Here is a 19079-nt window from a genome sequence, read left to right on the forward strand (position 1 = left end):
TCTCTTGCTTTTACTGCAAGTATTCTTCAACCCAACATACATTTATCATATTAAATACTATGAACTAAAGCCTGCTGTGGCCTCCCAACCAGCTCCAGGAGGAAGACTTCTGGTAGCTCTATTTCTTCTCTACCTTTGAGTTCATCATTGTATCTCCATATGGTCTGTCACACATCTACCATTCTGCTATATTGCTGAAATGCCTGCCATCCTTTGATAACATCTTATCAGCCCTCTCTGCAGTCTCAGATTTTTTACTATGAAATTTCAGGGAATAGGATGCTCTTCCCTTGGGAATCCAATGGACCAGGCTAGAGAAAGCAAAGTCCCATATAAAATGTTGAGGCCATGATATGGGAGGCTTTACTGGTTGTTTGGTATCATACATTTAGAACAGAAGGAGGGATAAAAACATCTGTAACCCTTAAGATGAAAATGAAGAGCTCTAGGCAGTTTTGCTTCTTTTTTGTATCACTCCATCTTCTGCAAAAGCCACTGGCACAACATCTTAACACAAGTTTCCCCAAGGGACTCTGGCAGTGTCAGAGATTGATCCAGACTTATTAAGGAGTAGAACTGAACCAAATGAGGGCAATAAGATAACTCCTTGTATTGTATTCAGAGCCACTTGTGCCTGTTTTGTACCATTTGCAGAGGGTAGAATTCAGGTTGCTGGGTATTGACTGCACACATTTGAAGCACACAGGGTTTTTGGGAGGGAGGACATTGATTGTAAACATGTAACTTTAACTGGATCATTACTATTCTTTTCCCAACATAGTATCCCTTCGGTATAGGATATGATTTTATTTAATTTACTGTATTAGTATATTTGCTTTTTGAATAGTTATTAGCTAGCATATCAGACTAATAACAGCCACTTGTTTACTTGTAAATAGAGCATATAAATATTAACAGAAAATGGCACTCGTGAAATATTAACTGGCAGCCATTGTAAAGAAAAATTGCCTTGATTTTAGTGCTAAGTTTAGTTTGAATTTGCTTCTTTTTACATTGCGGACTTCTACTGCTTAATAATTGCTAAGCAAAAGGAAACAGGAAAACAAATCAGTTATTTGTATGCGAGTTTATGGGAGGGGTACTGACAAGTATTTAGCCTTACCCAGAAAAAATTGAGCTAGGAAGCTCTAACTGCCACACTGTTCTACATATTCCCTCAGGAAGTCAACACACTTGCGACATCTGTCCTGCAGCTTCTTAAGTCCCTGCAAATAAAATTCTTCTGATTGTCTGTGTAACCACTCATCTGCAGCATTAGTTGCCTCCAGAACACTCCCAAATCGTTATCGCTTTAGGTGTTTTTTGAGTTTGGGGAACAGGTGGGAGAATAGGGTGGATGGGGCATCACTTGAAAGCCTAAGGAGGTCAGTTTTGCCATTTTTTCGCCTGCAGTGTGTGGCGAGGCGTTGTCATGCAAAAGGATGATACCTTTGGAGAGCTTTCCTTGACATTTTTCCTGGATGGATATTCCACCATTATTCATAAGAGGAGACTGGGTAGAAAGGGTGAGGGTTTTTTTTTTTTTTTCATTTTTTGGGTGTCCATATTGAGGAGAACATGACTTGGAGCATAAATATCTCAGAGGTACTGAAAAAGGCTCAATAGAAGTTGTATTTTCTAAGGATGTTTAGGAAGAATAACATCACTCAGAGACTGTTGGTGTCCTTTTATCGATGCTCAATAGAAAGTGTATTATACTGCATGTGCGTGTGGTATGCGGGTTGTACAGTGCCCCAGAGAAAATCGCTCCAGAGGCCGATTAATTCAGCACAGAAGATTGTTGGGTGTCCCCTCCCCACCTTGGAGGAACTGTACAGATCCCATTGTCTTAAAAAAGCACAAAATACTAAGGACACCTCCCACCCTTTGGGAGGTGGGTACTCTTTGCTTGAACTACTGCCATCAGGAAGATGATACGTATAGCTCTATAAAAGAGGACAAATAGATTTAAAAAGAGTTTTTATCCAAGGGTGACGACTTTGCTAAATTCAGTTAAGATTTAATCTGATGTATTAGAGGGTTCCATGTGAATGTATTTTGTTGCCGTTGTATTATGTTGGAATTTTGTAAGGAGTTTACATGGAGTTTTAGCTGAATGAATGATGCACTGTCTGGATAGCACTCTGGTGATTTCATTGCACATGCAATGACAATAAAGTGTTATTCTGTTCTATTCTTATTCTATATTTTGCCTCAACTTCGTCAATAAAGCACAGTAATATTTTGCATTGATGGTTGAACTCTTTTGAAGGTAGTCTACCAGCAGAACTCCCTTCTTATCCCCCCCAAAATGTTGCCATTTGCTTCTGCATCGACCTTTGCACTCGGAACATCTTTGGCCTGGGGGAATCACTGTGCCTCCATTCCTTAGACTGTGCCTTTGTCTTAGGATCATAAAAGTAGATCCATGTCTCATCACCAGTTACCAGTTTGCCCAGGAAATCTGACTCATTTCTTGCAAAATGTTCCAAAACAGCTACCAATGACTCCACATGTTTCCTCTTTTGTTCAGTTGTCAAAAGTTTGGGGATCCACTTTGCTGCCAGCTTTCTCATTTCCAAGTGGTTGTGAAAAATGGCACCAACTCTCTCACGTGATATTCCCAGATATGCAGCAATACTGTTGGCTGATATTCAGCAGTCCTCCATGATCATGTGATGGATGGCTTTCACATTTGCAGGCACAGAGACAGAAACTTATTTCCCTGTAGATACTCTTAGGACTTCAGTGAAATATTCAAGATAATGTCTTTGGCAGCCATCTCACCTAGTTTGTGTAGAGGAAAATGTAACTGTACATGTAGATATCCATGGAGTTGTAGAGGACAGGACATTTTGGAGATCACTTGTTCATAGGGTCACTGTAAGTTGGAGGCAACCTGACAGCACATAACAACTAAAGAACAATGAACAGTACAAATCTTTGAATTGGGAAAACAATGTCTGTTGGACTGATGATCTTAAGCCCATTATTTGCTATAATAATGAAATGGAAACAAATACTTTAAAAACCATCTTAATTAAGGAACTGGCTGAAGAACTCTCAGAACCGCTTTCCATTATTTTCTTGAAATCATGGGAAATGTGGGAGGTTCCAGAGGATTGGAGGAGGACTAATGTCTCTATCTTCAAAAAGGGTAAAAAAGAGGAACCTGGGAACTACAGGCCAGTAAGCCTGACATCAATCCCAGGCAAAGTTCTGGAACAGATCGCAAAGCAGTCATTGTGCAAACACATAGAAAATAATGCAATAATAATTAGAAGCCAACACAGATTGTCAAGAACAAATGCTGCCAAACTAATTTGATCTTGTTTTTTGATCAGGTAGCCTCCCTGATAGACAGAGGGAATACTGCAGATGTAGTATAATTTGACTTCAGCAAAGCTTTTGACAAAGTGCCCCATGACATCCTAATTAGCAAGTTAACTAGGTGTGGGCTGGATAGATCAAGTGTCAGGTGGATACACAATTGGTTACAGAATCGTACTGAGATGGAAATGATTAATGGATCCTTCTCTTACTGGGAAGGGATAACAAATGGGATACCCCAAGGCTTAGTCCTGGACCCGGTGCTCTTCAATATTTTTATTAATGACTTCGATGAGGGAGTGCAGGGAATGGTTGTCAAATATGCAGATGATATCAAATTGGGTGGAATAGCTAGAAGACAGAAACAAAATTCAAAATGACCTTGATAGGTCAACAGAATGCCATTCAGCAAGGATAAGTGCAAAGTACTGCACTTCAGAAAGAGAAACCAATTGCACAGCTACAAGATGGGGGATACCTGGCTCAGCAAAACTACGAGCGAGAAGGATCTTGGAATTGTGATGGATTATAAGCTAAATATGAGCCAACAGTGTGATATGGCTACAAAAAAGGGCAAATGCTATGTTAGCCAACATTAATAGAAGTATAGTTTCCAAATCCCACGAGGTGCTAGTCCCCCTCTATTCAGCACTGATTAGGCCTCACCTTGAGAAGGACACTAACAAATTGGAACAAGTTCAGAGAAGGGCAACGAGGATGATCAGGGGGTTGGAAACCAAGCCTTATGAGGAAAGGCTGAAAGAATTCAGCATGTTTAGCCTTGAGAAAAGAAGACTGAGCAGTGATATGATAGCACTTTTCAAATATTTGAAAGGCTGCCATACACTCTCGATCATCCCAGTGTGCAGGATACGCAACAATGGGCTCAAGTTAAAGAAGGCCAGATTTCGGTTAATTATCAGGAAAAACTTCCTAACAGTTAGAGTAGTACAACAGTGAAACCAGTTACCTCGGGAGTTGGTGAGTGCTCCAACACTGGAGGCATTCAAGAAGAATCTTGGATAATCACCTGGCAGATATGCTTTGATTGTATTCCTGCATTGGACAGGGGGTTGGACTTGATGGCCTTGCCTTCCAACTTCACTTTTCTATGATTTATGCTTGAAATAATAAAGCCCAAACATTATAGTTATTTTTCAATTTAATATTATATCCTTTTAACTTAAAATAAATCTCAGTTTCACCAAGGTTGTGATTGGCAAATTAAAGATGGAAAATTAGACTAGATACTCTTCTAAATGTTTTCTGGTTCTTTAGAATAGACATGTTCCAACCCTTCGTGATTAATCAGAAGCTAGTGTAATTGACTTCAGTTACTTATAGTTAAGTGACTGTGTGTGCGTGTATAGATGAGCTAAAGAGAGCTAGCCAAAGATGTTTTCCTTTGAGGCAGAGAAACAAAGGCTCTGTTTATCAAATGATGTGTAGAACCCAAGGCCGATCAGTTTTTTATGATGCCTGAAGGAGAAATTCCCAAAGGTCCCTCTCTCCCACTCTGGCAATAAAAATGCAATTATAATAAATGAAACTATTAATAATTTGCTGCCCTTTGGTGACTCTCCCTTGCCCGAGGCGGCTGTTTCATTCTACCTGATGATACTTCAGTAGCTGATATAAATCTAAACATAAAAAGGCCTTGTTTGTATTAATAATGCAGCCTTAAGGAATGAGTGTTTGAATTTTTAGATAACAAGTAGCAAGTCAATGTAGTAGAGTTTGATGCTAACATCCTTTAACAAATACTGAAATTTGAACTCCACAATTGCCTTTTTATGAGAGCTAAAGTGTCATGTGCTACAAATAAATCTTTAGGAGGTATGTCTAAATTATAACAGGAATGGGACATCTTACTATGCCTCTTCATGTGTTATGTTGAACTTGTAAATGGAAGGGCAGTTTTCCATCTTGGTTCCTTATGCACATTGAATATAAAGTTGAAAGAGTCAACACTATGAAACCTACATGTGGGTTCTATGTATGTGTCCATATGTATTTCTTTGAAGAAAAACCTACGGACACACTAGTTATGCAAATAATATTTATTTATTTATTTATTTATTTATTTATTTATTTATTTATTTACTTACTTACTTACTTACTTACTTACTTACTTACTTACTTACTTACTTACTTACTTACTTACTTACTTACTTACTTACTTACTTACTTACTTACTTACTTACTTACTTACCTTATATGCCATCCACACTACCCAGAGGTCTCTGGGCGGCTTACAACAATTTGATTTCAATAAAAAGATAAAAAGATAGTTGGAAGTTATTCACCTTATGTATATTTAATGTAAAAAGTGAAATGATGTTCTTATATCAGGGATACTTCACATATGATAGGTGCTAGCCATTTCTCACTTCCCAGAGTTTGTAAATCATTTGGTTAATTTTTTAGTTGGTCTTAAGGACTAGGCATTTTCTTTGTTCGTAAGCCTCTTCTCTCAGACAAGGAAATCTGCCTGCATCACTTCTGTGGAGTACTTACCTGAAATCAGCTCCTATTACAGATTACCTGCAGTGTATAGTTTGGCCTAGAGTTTGCCTTTGCAGCAATAGTGGCTCTTCCAGAAGCTCATTTGGCACTATTTCAAATAATTTATTTTGCAGTTAATATCAAACATTTCATGTATTTGACTGTAAACATCTAGTCATGTCCTTATTTGTTAAAGTAATTTACATCTTGAAGTTACTATCATATCTATTTCAGGAATCCTTCCATTTTTCTTTGCTGCCCATTCTAATATCATTTGTTGTCATCTTATTTAATTCCTGTCTGCTTTCACAAGTCTGTTTATTTTGGTGAAAACTAAAACTGAAGACTAAGGCCATAAAATGCTTTGCATTTCTTGTTCAGACAAGCTCTATCTTCCATGACAGACAAATATTGACTGGTTATTAATGCATTTTGGTTGGAGTATATATGTGATTTAAACCACCAAGTACGATTGACATCAGTGACTGTTTAACAGAATTAGGAGGTTTAAACTGTAGTCTTTTATTTTCATTTTGCACATGCATGACAGTTTAAGAGGGAGTACATAATCCTGGCACTTAAAAATTATTATTACTGGCATTTATTATTAATTAAACAGTGGTACTCAAATGAAAAATAGACGTGGTTGTGCAGTGCTGATAACACATGCATATCCTCCAGTGTTTCTTGCACATCTTCATTTGTCACAAGTGCTTTTTTTTTTCTCCCTCCAGATGACTGTAATAGTCTTCCACTTGATCTGAAATGGTGGGGAACACTTCGGGGGTGGGGAGAGAAGTGGTAACACCACTTGGTGATCCTTGAGTCAGAAAAAGTGGAAAGTGGCTTTCAGGAAACATGAGGCTTTAAAAATGTCCTTAGAAAATAAAGCACCATTTATGTGCCACATAAATATTGTCACTCCTTCTTTTTAATAGTCTGATAATTCATGGCACTTAGATTATACTGAGGACAAAATTTAACTTTCAGCGTACGGTGATGTGCTTAAGTATACTGTGTACTATACATAGATGAACAGCAGAGCTTTTCCCACAGATGAGCATAGGAATGTTTGTGAACACATTGGTGGAGGTACAGGTAGAGCTTATTCTAGGTTTGAGGGGCAAAGTGCCAACCATCCATGCCTTGCTCCCTACTCCTGTATACCAGCCCATTCCTCCCCCCCCCTTTGCTTCAAGCTGGTCCCTACACCCCTGTCATGGAGGTACATGGCACTGGTGGGTGGATAATATGGAGGAAGAGTGCCACTGCTCTGTTGCTCCACCTAGGCTTTGCCATGACACACCTGTTTTTCCCCTCAGTCCCAGTTTTCTATCAAGAACCAGGAATTATTTTAATTATCATGATGATGATTTTAAAGGAACTGGCCAGAGAACACAGAATTGTACAGGTGGCAGTGCTTTTACTGGCTGTCTACCAATACTGCTTTTCTGCTTTTCTGCCATTTATTTCTTCCAAGATAAACATAGGAAGTGTATGCCAAGGATGATGCCCAGAGGCACTGAGAAAAAAGAGAGTAGTTGGCATATGGCATCAGCGGTAGCTTCCTTACCCAGTAGTTATGTATTGCACTGGATGGATTTGTTTGCACAAAAACTAAGGAGGTGGTGATGGTGGGAAACACCTATGACATCTGTATCTTTTCAAGTGTTTATTACTGTTTATATTTAAAGATTTGAAAGCTGGGTACAACAGTAATAAAATATACAAATGAAACAATACATAAAGTCAATGGATATTACCTGTAGTACCTATAACAGTAAAATATATACAGTAGTAAGGTGAACTCCATCAGAAGAGTTTGCAAATATAAATATGCCTTAAACATATGCTTAAATTAAAGTTGTGGGATATCTAATACCAGACTGAGATCTATCCATTTTCCATATGCAAATTCGGCCCCTGCACTTATTTATAGAGTGCACTCCTAATCCCTCTTTTTTCCCCTACCAACCTGAATTTACTGAGGTTTCTCATATGTTCTTTTTATATATCATTCTCTTATATTCCAGTCTTTCAAAATGAAGCAGATCTTCTTGTAATTACAGGGAGAAAAGTTCTTGTTTACCGAACTTTTGAATTTTGAACATCTTTGTAGTGTTCTTTCGACAATTTTTTTTTAGTATTTTCCTCCTCATAATATGCAAAAAAATACTGTTAACTGCTGTTCTTCTAGACCAGAACAATTCATGAATAGTTTCAGACTGGGATCGTATGTATCAACTTTCATCCCTAATGACCTTTGCTGTCTATGGTTTCATTTCTTATGTTTATTTTTTCGGCTTTTACCCCACCCATCTAGATTCATCTAATCTACTCTGGCCAGTTTACAGTCCGAGTATATAACAAAAATTAAAACAACAATATGAACAACATAGAAATAGGCAAAGTCCAAGATGGTAAGACTTAAAAACTAAGAACTAGAAGTGGGGAAGGCCTGCCTGAAGAACCAAGTCTTCAGCTTGTTCTTTAAAACTTCCAGGCGAATCTCCAGGGGCAAGGGGTTCCAGAGGCGAGGGGCCACCACCGAGAAGGCAAGTTTCTAGTTCTCTCCTTCTGGGCCTCTCTTGGGACCAATCCCCTCAGCCACCCAGCCTGGCTAAACTCGTGAGTGACACGAGTAGAGCTAGGTGGGGAAGAGGCCTAGTCAACTCTATGGATTCTGCCCCCACAAGGCAGGGCAGCCTCAGCAGAGCCTTGTTCCACCCCATGTTCAGGAACCAACTATGGTGGCAACTGAATCTTTCCCTAAAAAGTTTAGGGGAGTAGCGTCTACCACAATTTCTGAAGTTAGTAAGTTACAATGGGGTCTCTACTTAAGAACGTCCCTATTTAAGAACAATCCAACTTAAGAACAGCTCCATTTGCTAAATTTTGCTTCTACTTGAGAACAAAAATCCAAGATAAGAACAGGAAAAAAAACCTTTCCTGCTCTTTTTTTAACCTTAGGTCATCTTAGGTTAAAAAAAAAAATTCTCCCCCTAGTGGTAGAGTACGTATTAACCAGCTTTGCATTAGTTCCTATGGGAACTAATGCTTCAATGTACGAACGCACCTCTACATAACAAAAAAAACAGCCAGAACAGATTAATTGGTTTTCAGTCCATTCCTATGGGAAATTTTGCTTCAACTTAAGAACGTTTCAACTTAAGAACACCATTCCAAAATGGATTAAGTTCTTAAGTAGAGGTTCCACTGTAGTTTCTATGGATGGAAAAGAGCAGATACGGATTAAATGGTTTTCAATGTATTCCTATGGGAAATGCAGATTCAACATAAGAACTTTTCAACTTGAGAACCACCTTCCAATACGGATTAAGTTCTTAAGTAGAGACCCCACTGTAGTTTTGGGGTACTTGACTCAACAATTTTCACCTCCACCTCTCTGCCACCCAGCATAGGCTGTCCAATTTCACTCTCTACAATGGCATGGCTAGCTTTATATGTAGGGTACCTCTTTAGCTGTTCCTGCTGATTATACTGCTACTCCCTCCTTAAACAATGTCATGTGTGCTCATCTACATTCAGCAAAGCTAATTTCATAATAGAACAACAGTAATAGCAACAACCATTCTTTTGAAGACCAGTGCAGAGCAGCTAAACGTTTAGTAAAAGCTATTTTGGTAACAGGTTAAAAGGAGCCAGCATATTACAGCAGTTTTGACAAAGCTATTTAGGTCACTATGATCCTATATATGTCTACTCAGAAGTAAGCTCCAGTGAGTTCATCAAGTTTTACTCTCTGGTCTGAACAGTATTCAAGATTTTAGAGAACAGCTTGAGAATGTTCCTTTAAATATGTGAAATCAAAATACAACAAGGAATATAATACCGATTGTTGTCCAAGTGGAGGGCATGTGATCTGCCAGCAATATTGGGGGAAATGTTAATAATCATACTTTCAGCCAAAGAACAAAGTGATATTCTCCATTTTGGCCATTGGAGAGTCAATGGTAGTTAGTCAGCATTAATTAATTGGGCCATATGTTGAAAGGATTAGGATGTCCTCATTTCTTCTTGACATGTCTCGGAGCATAAAGTGACAACAACTAAAATTAGTCAGATGTCATTTCCAATGATTCTGGGCGAAGCATTTGAACTACTATCTGTGGTTCATCAGGCAGATATATGAGGCATGCCACATGGATGGAATTTAATATACAGTAAAAGAATTCAGTCCCTCCCATCTCATACATTGCTTAAGAAGGAGAAGAATGAATTACAATTTATTCTGAGTCCCGACTGGTTAAGAGCCATGTTCAAAATGCAGATAATATTTTAAATGAGGCTAAGAGAAAAACACCCTTCTCGGGCTGCCCAGTTAGAGTGTGTGGTTCCTCAGAACTCTGATAGCATTTGCACCTACGTAGGCTTCTCCAGTCAAAATCTGCAATCCAACTCAAAATGTACTGGTTGCAACAGATTTGGAAGGGACAGAAACCCATTATGCCAGCACAGCTGTCTTTGGGCTGACATAATTGTCCATGTGCTGGCAGTCATTCTCAACTTTTTTTTTGCTGTAGCCATAAACACAATATAAAAGGAATGTGGGCTGAATCAGATTGTATAAGTTGCATAACAAACTTTATAAGGTGGTGTGTGTAGAACTGTTTCCAGTCTGTGGCCTCCTTCAGATTGATCTTTTATTACTGTTACAAAAATAAATAAGGATTACTCACCTTTTTTGGTTGGTGGGGGTGGATTTCTGTGCAATTATCACCCACCTCTCTGGCTGTGTTTCTCTACTTTTCCACCCCCAATGTTAGCTGTCTCCTATCCCTGGCAAGTTATAGATTTCTGTAAGTTTCTTCATCAAGCTTTTCTTATTCTTTCTCAAAATACATCCCTCCGCCCAACCATAATTGCTGTCTTAAACTATTGATGTTTCTTCCCTTGATTTTTCCTCCTACATGCAGGGTGGCCTCTGCCTAAATGGGAAGCCTGGGGGGCTGAGTTACAAGCAGCGTTGCCTAATGGTGAAGGGGAGGGGAGAGAGAGAGAGGGAACAGTTGATGTGATTTCTGTGTCATCTTATCCAACCCATCCACAATGTTTCCTCCGCAGCCAGGCTCCTTTCTTTTCCTTTCCTGCACATTTTAACACCCTTGAAGTGCCAGCATTTGGAGGGAGGGATGGGGAAAAACTATTATTTTGGCCTCCAGCTTTCAGAAAGCTTTCCAGCTGCCTGACCAATGGCCATACTGGCTGGAACAGCCTGTGAAACGTAATTCCCCCATAAGTGTCATTTTGCATCCCTAGGTTTGGAGTGCCTTGAGAACAAGCACAGGCCGCAGCAGGAAGGAGAGGACACAAGAACAAAAAAGATTGGTTCCCACCACTAGCTCTGACTCCCTTCTAGAGCAGCTTCACAAAGGCTGCCTGGTCATGTCAATTCCTGTATACTTCTTTAACCAGAGGGAGGAAATGGGTACCTTTCCAGATATTGTCCAAGAGCAAACTCCCATCAGCCCTAGCTGGCATTGCTAGTGGTGATGAGTGATGGGTGTTGTATTGTAATAGCATCTGGAGAGATTGGGGATAGTGAGGCATGCTTTCTCTCAGTGAAAGGAAAGACTGGCCTGTGACAAACCCAGACCTACTGGGATATGCCACACGTTAACTAAGCTGCCACCAACCATTCCCTGTAAGAAGTCACACAGACCAGGGATGGATTTTTAACCAATAAAAGAATAAGGTTTATTTAAAACAACACACAGGGAAAATAAAATGATCAGGTGAATAAGATATAGTAACGTGGCTTATTCTCATTCATACATGCATACAGTTTGGTTCACACAGAACCCTTAACTTGAAGCACAGACCCTGAACCTATCAGTTCTGGCTAACCAACAGACACCTGACCCTATCAGGTTGGTACTCTGACACACAGTAGTACCCTGTCTGACACACAGACTCCCACACCAGCTTCTTCTTCCCAGCTGCTGCTTCTTCACATCCCAGCGTCTCAACTTCTCCACACACGCATCACATATATATACAGTAGAGCCCCTCCTCCTGATGTCCCGCCTTCCACTCCCCATAGGATGGAACTTTCCCTCCAAACCCATGACAGACAGGTAACATCAGTGCTGTATGTAACACCTCCCCTCTTTATAAGTTGTTTTGTAGGGGGAAAACTAAGGTGCTTTTTCCCAAAAAACAACCTGGATAAAACACACAACAACAGTTATACATACCATATCATACTTACTTATACTTACATTCTAAGTTAACCATAGCAATTAGGCATTTAAACATTTACCATATACATTACATCAATTTACCTTTATTCTTACAAACCAAATTCAAAACCAGGTACATTTAACTTTTTGTCATCAATATATATACATAGTCCATGTTTCTTTCGCCGTCTTCATTCTTCAGGTCTTCTTGACAAGGCGTCAGCAACACAGTTCACTGACCCTCTGACCACCTTCACTTCAAAGTCATAGTCCTGTAGGTTTAAAGCCCACCTCATAAGTTTGCTATTGTGGGTTTTCATTGTCTTTAACCATTGCAGTGGTGAATGGTCAGTGCACAGAATAAAATGTCTTCCCCAGATGTAAGGCTTGGCCTTCTGGATCGCGTAGACTATGGCCAAACACTCCTTCTCCACGGTTGCCAAATGTCTCTCGCCTTTTTGAAGTTTCCTACTCAGGTAGGACACTGGATGCTGGTCACCATTCTCATCCTCCTGGCACAGAACTGCTCCTACCCCGCTGTTAGACGCATCGGTGTAGATGATGAACTCCCTGTCGAAGTCTGGAGCACGCAGCACTGGATAGTTGATGAGCGCCTGCTTCAACCTCTGGAACGCCGCCTCACAGTCGCTGGTCCACGGGATGCGGTCATCAGCCTTCTTCCTCGTCAGATCGGTCAGCGGAGCCGCAATCTCGCTAAACCTCGGGATGAACTTTCTGTAGTAGCCCACCAACCCAAGAAATGATTTGACTTTTTTCTTGGTGTTGGGTCTGGGCCAATCACGAACAGCTTCTATTTTGGCCTCCAGGGGTTTTATCACTCCTCCCCCTACCATGTGACCCAAGTATTTTCTTTCTGGGCTACCCAGCTGACACTTGCTCTCTTTACAGGACCTAGGCCAAAGCACTCCCTCCCCTGGGTTAAAGTGCCTCTCCCTGGCTTCCTGGTCATCCCAAGCTTTCTTTCTGACCTTTTGAGCTTGCAGGTTTTCTGCTGCTAGCTCTAGGTTTCTCTTTAGGTCATTCCTTAAAGAGTCTATATATGTCACAACATCTTGTGGGTCATCCTGGGTGATCTGCTCCCAATTTTGTTTGATCAAATCAAGGGGCCCTTTCACCCTTCTCCCAAATAAAAGTTCAAATGGACTGAACCCGGTGCTGGCTTGTGGCACTGATCGATAAGCAAACAAAAGGGATTGCAGCTTCTGGTCCCAATTGTTTGGATTCTCTGCCAAGTAAGCCCTAATCATGCGCATTAGAGTCCCATTGAACTTCTCAGTTAACCCATTACTTTCAGGATGATAGGCAGTGGTTTCCTTGTGCTTAATTCCACAGATTTGCCATAAGCGTTTCATGAGCTTTGATGTGAACGATGCGCCCAAATCTGTGATTATCTCTGAGGCAAATCCCATCCTGGACATATACCCCACCAAGGCATCTGCCACTGTGTTAGTTTCAATGTTAGTCAAGGGTATGGCTTCAGGGTACCTCGTGGCATGGTCCACAATGGTGAGAATGAACCTGTTCCCCCTCTTTGTGGCCTTGGGCAAAGGTCCCACAATATCCACCCCTATGCATTTGAATGGAGTGTCAATCACAGGCAAAGGGCACAACTTTGCTTTGGTCCTGTCGCGGCTATTCACCTGCCTTTGACACACATCACATTGTTTACAGAACTCCCTGATCTGCTTCCCTATGTCAGGCCAGTAAAAATTCTGTGTGATTCTCTGCTGTGTTTTGTTCACCCCTAAGTGTGCAGCAAACATGTCAGAGTGCCCCCTTTGTAAGATCATGGGGCGATACTTTTCAGGTACCACCAGCTGACTTCTGATCCCATCTCCCCCTTTTGAGATATTCCTCAGGGTCTCTCTATATAAAATCCCCTTTTTCTCCAGAAATCTCACTGGGGTTTCAGGTGTTAGCTGGGCGTCAGTCACCTGTTCAAAACACTTTTGGAGAGTGGCGTCTGCCTTTTGCTCTTGTCCAAATCTGCTGTCTGTGGTTAAGGTTTCCACCACAGCTTCTGAACTCCCCTCTGCTTCCGTCTCTGGCTCATCATTACCCCCCTGAACTGTCCCCGTGGTGGCTTGTGAACGTGTAATCACTAGCACCCGTTTCACATGTTCAGCCAGGTCATTTCCCACGAGCACGGCTGCTGGCAGAGTCGATGAAATCGCTAGCCGCCAAACTCCCCTCCAGCCTTGAAAGTTGACAGGTACCTCCGCGACTGGCAGTGAAATCACCTGCCCCTCAATCCCTGCCACCTTCATGCTCTCATTTGGGATTAGATATTCCCTAGGAATAATATCTGGATGGCACAGGGTCACCTGAGAACAAGTGTCCCGCAGCCCCCGATACTGACGGTCAAGTATTCCTACGTCCACCCCTGCTGTCTCAAACAATTGAGAATCTGTTCTCACCAGTAGGCAGCGCCTGACCTCTACAAGAGGACCATTTTCCTCAGCCTGATCAGCAGATGTAGCTGTTCCAGATTGAGTAGCCATGGCAACAGGCTCCCTCAGTGACAATGAGCCTTGCTCTTTCTGGACACAGAACACAGCTTTTGGCTTGGTCCCACTCGAATCCTGAGGCACAATTCCTTTTAGCTGCTTTAATTTCTCACATTCTGAGATTAGATGGCCCTTTCCCTGACAGAAGTAACATTTTCTGGTGTATTTTGATTCTCTCTCATCTTGTTTTGGTTTTCCCTCCAAAATCTGAGGTCTCGGTTTCATGTCTGAGGGCTTCCCTTCACCATGGGCCCCTCCCCCTTGCTGGCTTTTCCCTGGTCCCTGAGAGTACTTGCTGTAGGTTTCTTTAGGTTTCCCCACCGCTTTCCCCTCACCCAAGGGCTTTCTTATTTGGGAAATAAAATCTGCGATCTCGGCTGCTTCTGCCACAGATCTAGGTTTCCTTTCCCTCACCTGGAATTTCAGTTCCCCATGCAGGACTGAATAGAACTGTTCCAGCGCTATCAAGTCTTTGAGCTGCTGAAAGGTCTCTGTCCCCTCCTGAGATAGCCATTTCTCAAGCAGCCTCACCAATTGAGCCCCCACTTGGGTAAAAGTCTGCTCTGGTTTCTTTGTGAGGGACCTGAATCTTTGCCTCAGCTGTTCCGCATTTATCCCATGTCTTGCAAACACCAGTTTTTTAAACTCTGCAAAATCTTTCATCAGTTCCTCAGGCATCTCGGCATAGACCTCAGCCAGGCTACCACTGATTAAAGATCGCATGATGGTCATCTTCTCAGTTTCCCTCACTGAGAAGTCCACAAACGCTCTTTCCACTAAGGAAAAGAACACCTCAGGACAATCTCCCTTGTGGTACACAGGGAATTTCTTCAGGTCAGCCTTAGACAATTGGCCTCCCTCAGAATCCCTATTGTTATTATTGTTCTGGTTCATCAGTTCCAATTTTCTTAATTCAAACGCCATTCTTTCTTTTTCCAGAGCAATTTTCTCTCTCTCCTTCTCCATTTCCATTCTCTGTCTCTCTATTTCAAATTGCCTTTGTTTCTCTCTTTCCCTTTCCTCCATTTCAAATTGCCTTTCCCTTTCCTCCCTTCTTTCTCTCTCTAATCTTTCCTCCACTTCAAATTGCCTCATCCTCAGTTCATGCTGTTGGGCTATGAGCAATTTTCTGAGTTCTGGGTTCTGTTCTCCCGTGCTGTCACCTTGCACTGAGCCAAATTCATCCTCAGAACCTTGGTCTACCTGGGGGTCTTTCACTTCACCCATTTCTGCCATTTGGCTTCGAGTCAAGGGCATACTCCCCCCCAGAACAGGCTGCTTTAAAAAGTCAAGCCTCAAAATAAAACGACCACTTTTTTTTTCTTTTGCCTCAGAACCAGCTTTCCCTATAGATTGCTGCTGTCCTTCAGCACTACTTGCAACAGTTGCGAGCTAGAGTCTACCCCCCTCTGCTGGGCCTCTCAGCAGACAAGCTAGATCACTGCTACTACACAGTTTTGCCTCAGCTTTTTCCCGCCAAAACAGGCTGCCTCAGAGCTCCCTAATCTAGCCCCCAATCTGAGGTTACACGTTCTTCTACTAGTGCACCCCCCCGTGAGGTACACCTAGAAGATTACCTACGTGCTCTCAGATTGTCCCTGACTAGACCCCCCTTGCTCTGGGCACACTTGCCAAGGCTTTGCTGGACCGCTGGACAACTGGACCAGTCGTATCCCACACGCTGGACACCAATCAATGTGACAAACCCAGACCTACTGGGATATGCCACACGTTAACTAAGCTGCCACCAACCATTCCCTGTAAGAAGTCACACAGACCAGGGATGGATTTTTAACCAATAAAAGAATAAGGTTTATTTAAAACAACACACAGGGAAAATAAAATGATCAGGTGAATAAGATATAGTAACGTGGCTTATTCTCATTCATACATGCATACAGTTTGGTTCACACAGAACCCTTAACTTGAAGCACAGACCCTGAACCTATCAGTTCTGGCTAACCAACAGACACCTGACCCTATCAGGTTGGTACTCTGACACACAGTAGTACCCTGTCTGACACACAGACTCCCACACCAGCTTCTTCTTCCCAGCTGCTGCTTCTTCACATCCCAGCGTCTCAACTTCTCCACACACGCATCACATATATATACAGTAGAGCCCCTCCTCCTGATGTCCCGCCTTCCACTCCCCATAGGATGGAACTTTCCCTCCAAACCCATGACAGACAGGTAACATCAGTGCTGTATGTAACATGGCCCTCCTGAGAATCACTTTTTCATTCCAGTGGTGCTCAGGCATGGGAAAACTGGCTTTTAATGGTACCCAAAATATGCTGCCCCTCAATGAAGACACCTTTCTAATTTATAAGACCATACACGTTTTCTAATTTATAAAACCATACATCCCACACTGCTGAAGGATAGGCAAATATTCACCAGGAGATGAGCTTCAGGCAGCTGCAGCACAAACAGCTCTCTTTCTCACTATCATCACAGCAACCTTGTAAGGGAGATACAAAGTAAAATGTGTAGCTACTGTTTGAGCTAATTGTTTTGTGCAGAAAAAGCTTCTCCATGTGATTAGCCAATGATTGAAGCCATCTATGGTTTAAAAGAAACAGAGATATGACAGTAAAATATGTATGGGTAAATGTAACTTTGGGCAAAGAGTGCATAGAAATCAGGTAACTGACAGCAGTGAATGAGGATGGGAATTTTGGGAACTGTAGTCCATGAAAGACCCATTCAAAGCTCATCTCTTTCTCCTTCCATCTAACACACACACACACACACACACACACACACACACACACAATTGTTGCTGCTGCTCACCTGTTTGTTCTTCTTTCTCTTCACTAATAGTTAGAGGTGGCTCCTCCATTTCCATATCATCACTGGTGTTGCAACCTCACAGTCCTCTGCTGTTCTATAGTGAAGGAGAAAATGTAGAAGAAAGGAAGTGAAGGGGAGTGGTGAGTACTGGTGGGTATTCATAAATATAGTGAGGGATGTATGAAATTATGCATGGTCTGAAGAAAATGTTTTCTTTAATTTTACGAGATCCTGATGTCATCCAGTGAACCTGAGCTATGGTAGATTCAGGAAATACAAAAGGAAGACCTTTCTCACAAAGTACATGATAGAGTATTGTGGAATTCATGGCCAGAATACATGCTGATAGCCACTACATTGGTTTAAAGTGGGATTAGACAAAAGCCTTGTTCAGGTGTATCGCAATAACCTATGTAGGGCTGAAGAGATGAAAGAAACAAGGGCTTGCACATGGACTGCACCACCATGTCCCTGCCCCACTCAGAAGCCTCACAGACCTTCACATGTTTAGCATGAACATCTGCAACAGAACCTCTAAGTTGATGGATTCTGATCATTATAGTAAGCAGGGCGCTTCCCTATCTGAGGCTATCCCAAGCCAGTTCACTTCTCAAATGCAGATGTATGTCTACAGGGGTCTCCCAGTCCCACACTGACTCAGTGGAGATCAAAGAAGCATTCAGTTGACAGTTGCTCTGGATGCCAAAGGCTTTTCCATTGACATCTTCCGTTCCCACTGTTGGCAATCACTATCACTTCCTGCCTTGAGATCAACAATTACACAAGTTAGTTGGACATTAATCTTATTATCTCATAATGTTTTGTTCTTGTTTTGCTTTCCTATTTGGAATGTTCTCCAGGCAGGGCTTGGACGTTTCTTGCATCTTTTGCTTGCAAGGGACATTAATAATAAAGGTTTGTTTATTTTTCTGTTGCTATAGCCTGCAGTGAGTATACATGGTGGGTAATTTTCATTGAGCAGCTGTAGATTTGCTACCAGGGATTGACCAGAAAATCTCCCCACCCCCTGATCCTGTAAGTGGTAGCTACTCGCTAGGAGAGTATAACCAACTCTGAAAGAGAGGATTGCATTTGCCAAAGAGCTTGAGTGGATCTGGACAGGCAGGAGTAGGATAACTTTTTAAAGGGAAGTCATTATTCTGCCATTGTATGTGTGTCAGAAGCCACATTGTGTGAGTAGTGCATGCACACGCACACGTGTGTGCGCGCGCACATGCACACACACACACACACACACACACACACACACACACACACAAACACACACACACCTTTTTACATTCTTTTCTTTTTTGGGAAGCTGAGAAATAACTTTCCTTCTTGGCTAAGTCTTCTTTCATTGGTTTCTTTCCAAATTGCAGTGAAAATGTTACCGAGAAGTTTGCAGTCCTATATAATACATGCTTCCCTGTTCCTTTTTCCCCCTGGTTATTTATTTATTTAAAATAGTTTTACCCTGCCTTTCTCCTTAAAAGGACATCTCCTTTTGGTGTTCCTGGAATTTGGTGCACTGTGAATACACGTGGGCCTTCCTTTTTATCTAGATGTAAAGCTATGTCTGTGAAAGACTGCCAGTGTACAAAATGCACTGGCCAGTGAATCATGTAGTGATTCAGGCCCTGAAGCTAAATATTAACAGTTCTTTAAGCACATAATCATACCACAAAATCTGCTTCTTGTGTGCTATGGATGTAAA

The 19079-nt window shown here is 41.7% G+C and overlaps 1 protein-coding gene and 1 long non-coding RNA gene across 11 annotated transcripts in view; one reads left to right on the forward strand and one right to left on the reverse strand.

Annotated features, from left to right (window-relative positions):
• IL15 (interleukin 15) overlaps positions 1 to 19079 on the forward strand; it is a 47535-nt gene that overhangs the window by 11180 nt on the left and 17276 nt on the right. For 4 of the 10 annotated variants that reach the window (XM_078394733.1, XM_073001626.2, XM_078394730.1 and 1 more), the window contains exon 2: positions 17393 to 17512. The exons of 2 other annotated variants lie outside the window; for them this stretch is intronic. The gene's annotated coding sequence lies outside the window, so the exon portion shown is untranslated. The remainder of the gene's footprint in view (positions 1 to 17392; positions 17513 to 19079) is intronic. 4 more of the 10 variants (XM_078394732.1, XM_073001628.2, XM_073001625.2 and 1 more) reach the window with 1 other exon arrangement.
• Positions 1678 to 17407, reverse strand: LOC144589624 (uncharacterized). Its single transcript, XR_013545863.1, has 3 exons — positions 17363 to 17407; positions 16967 to 17030; positions 1678 to 6613 (listed from the first exon to the last, which is right to left on the reverse strand). It is a non-coding gene; the product is annotated as an uncharacterized LOC144589624 (long non-coding RNA).

This window comes from Pogona vitticeps, chromosome 5 (assembly GCF_051106095.1).
Source record: "Pogona vitticeps strain Pit_001003342236 chromosome 5, PviZW2.1, whole genome shotgun sequence".
Classification (NCBI taxonomy): domain Eukaryota; kingdom Metazoa; phylum Chordata; class Lepidosauria; order Squamata; family Agamidae; genus Pogona; species Pogona vitticeps.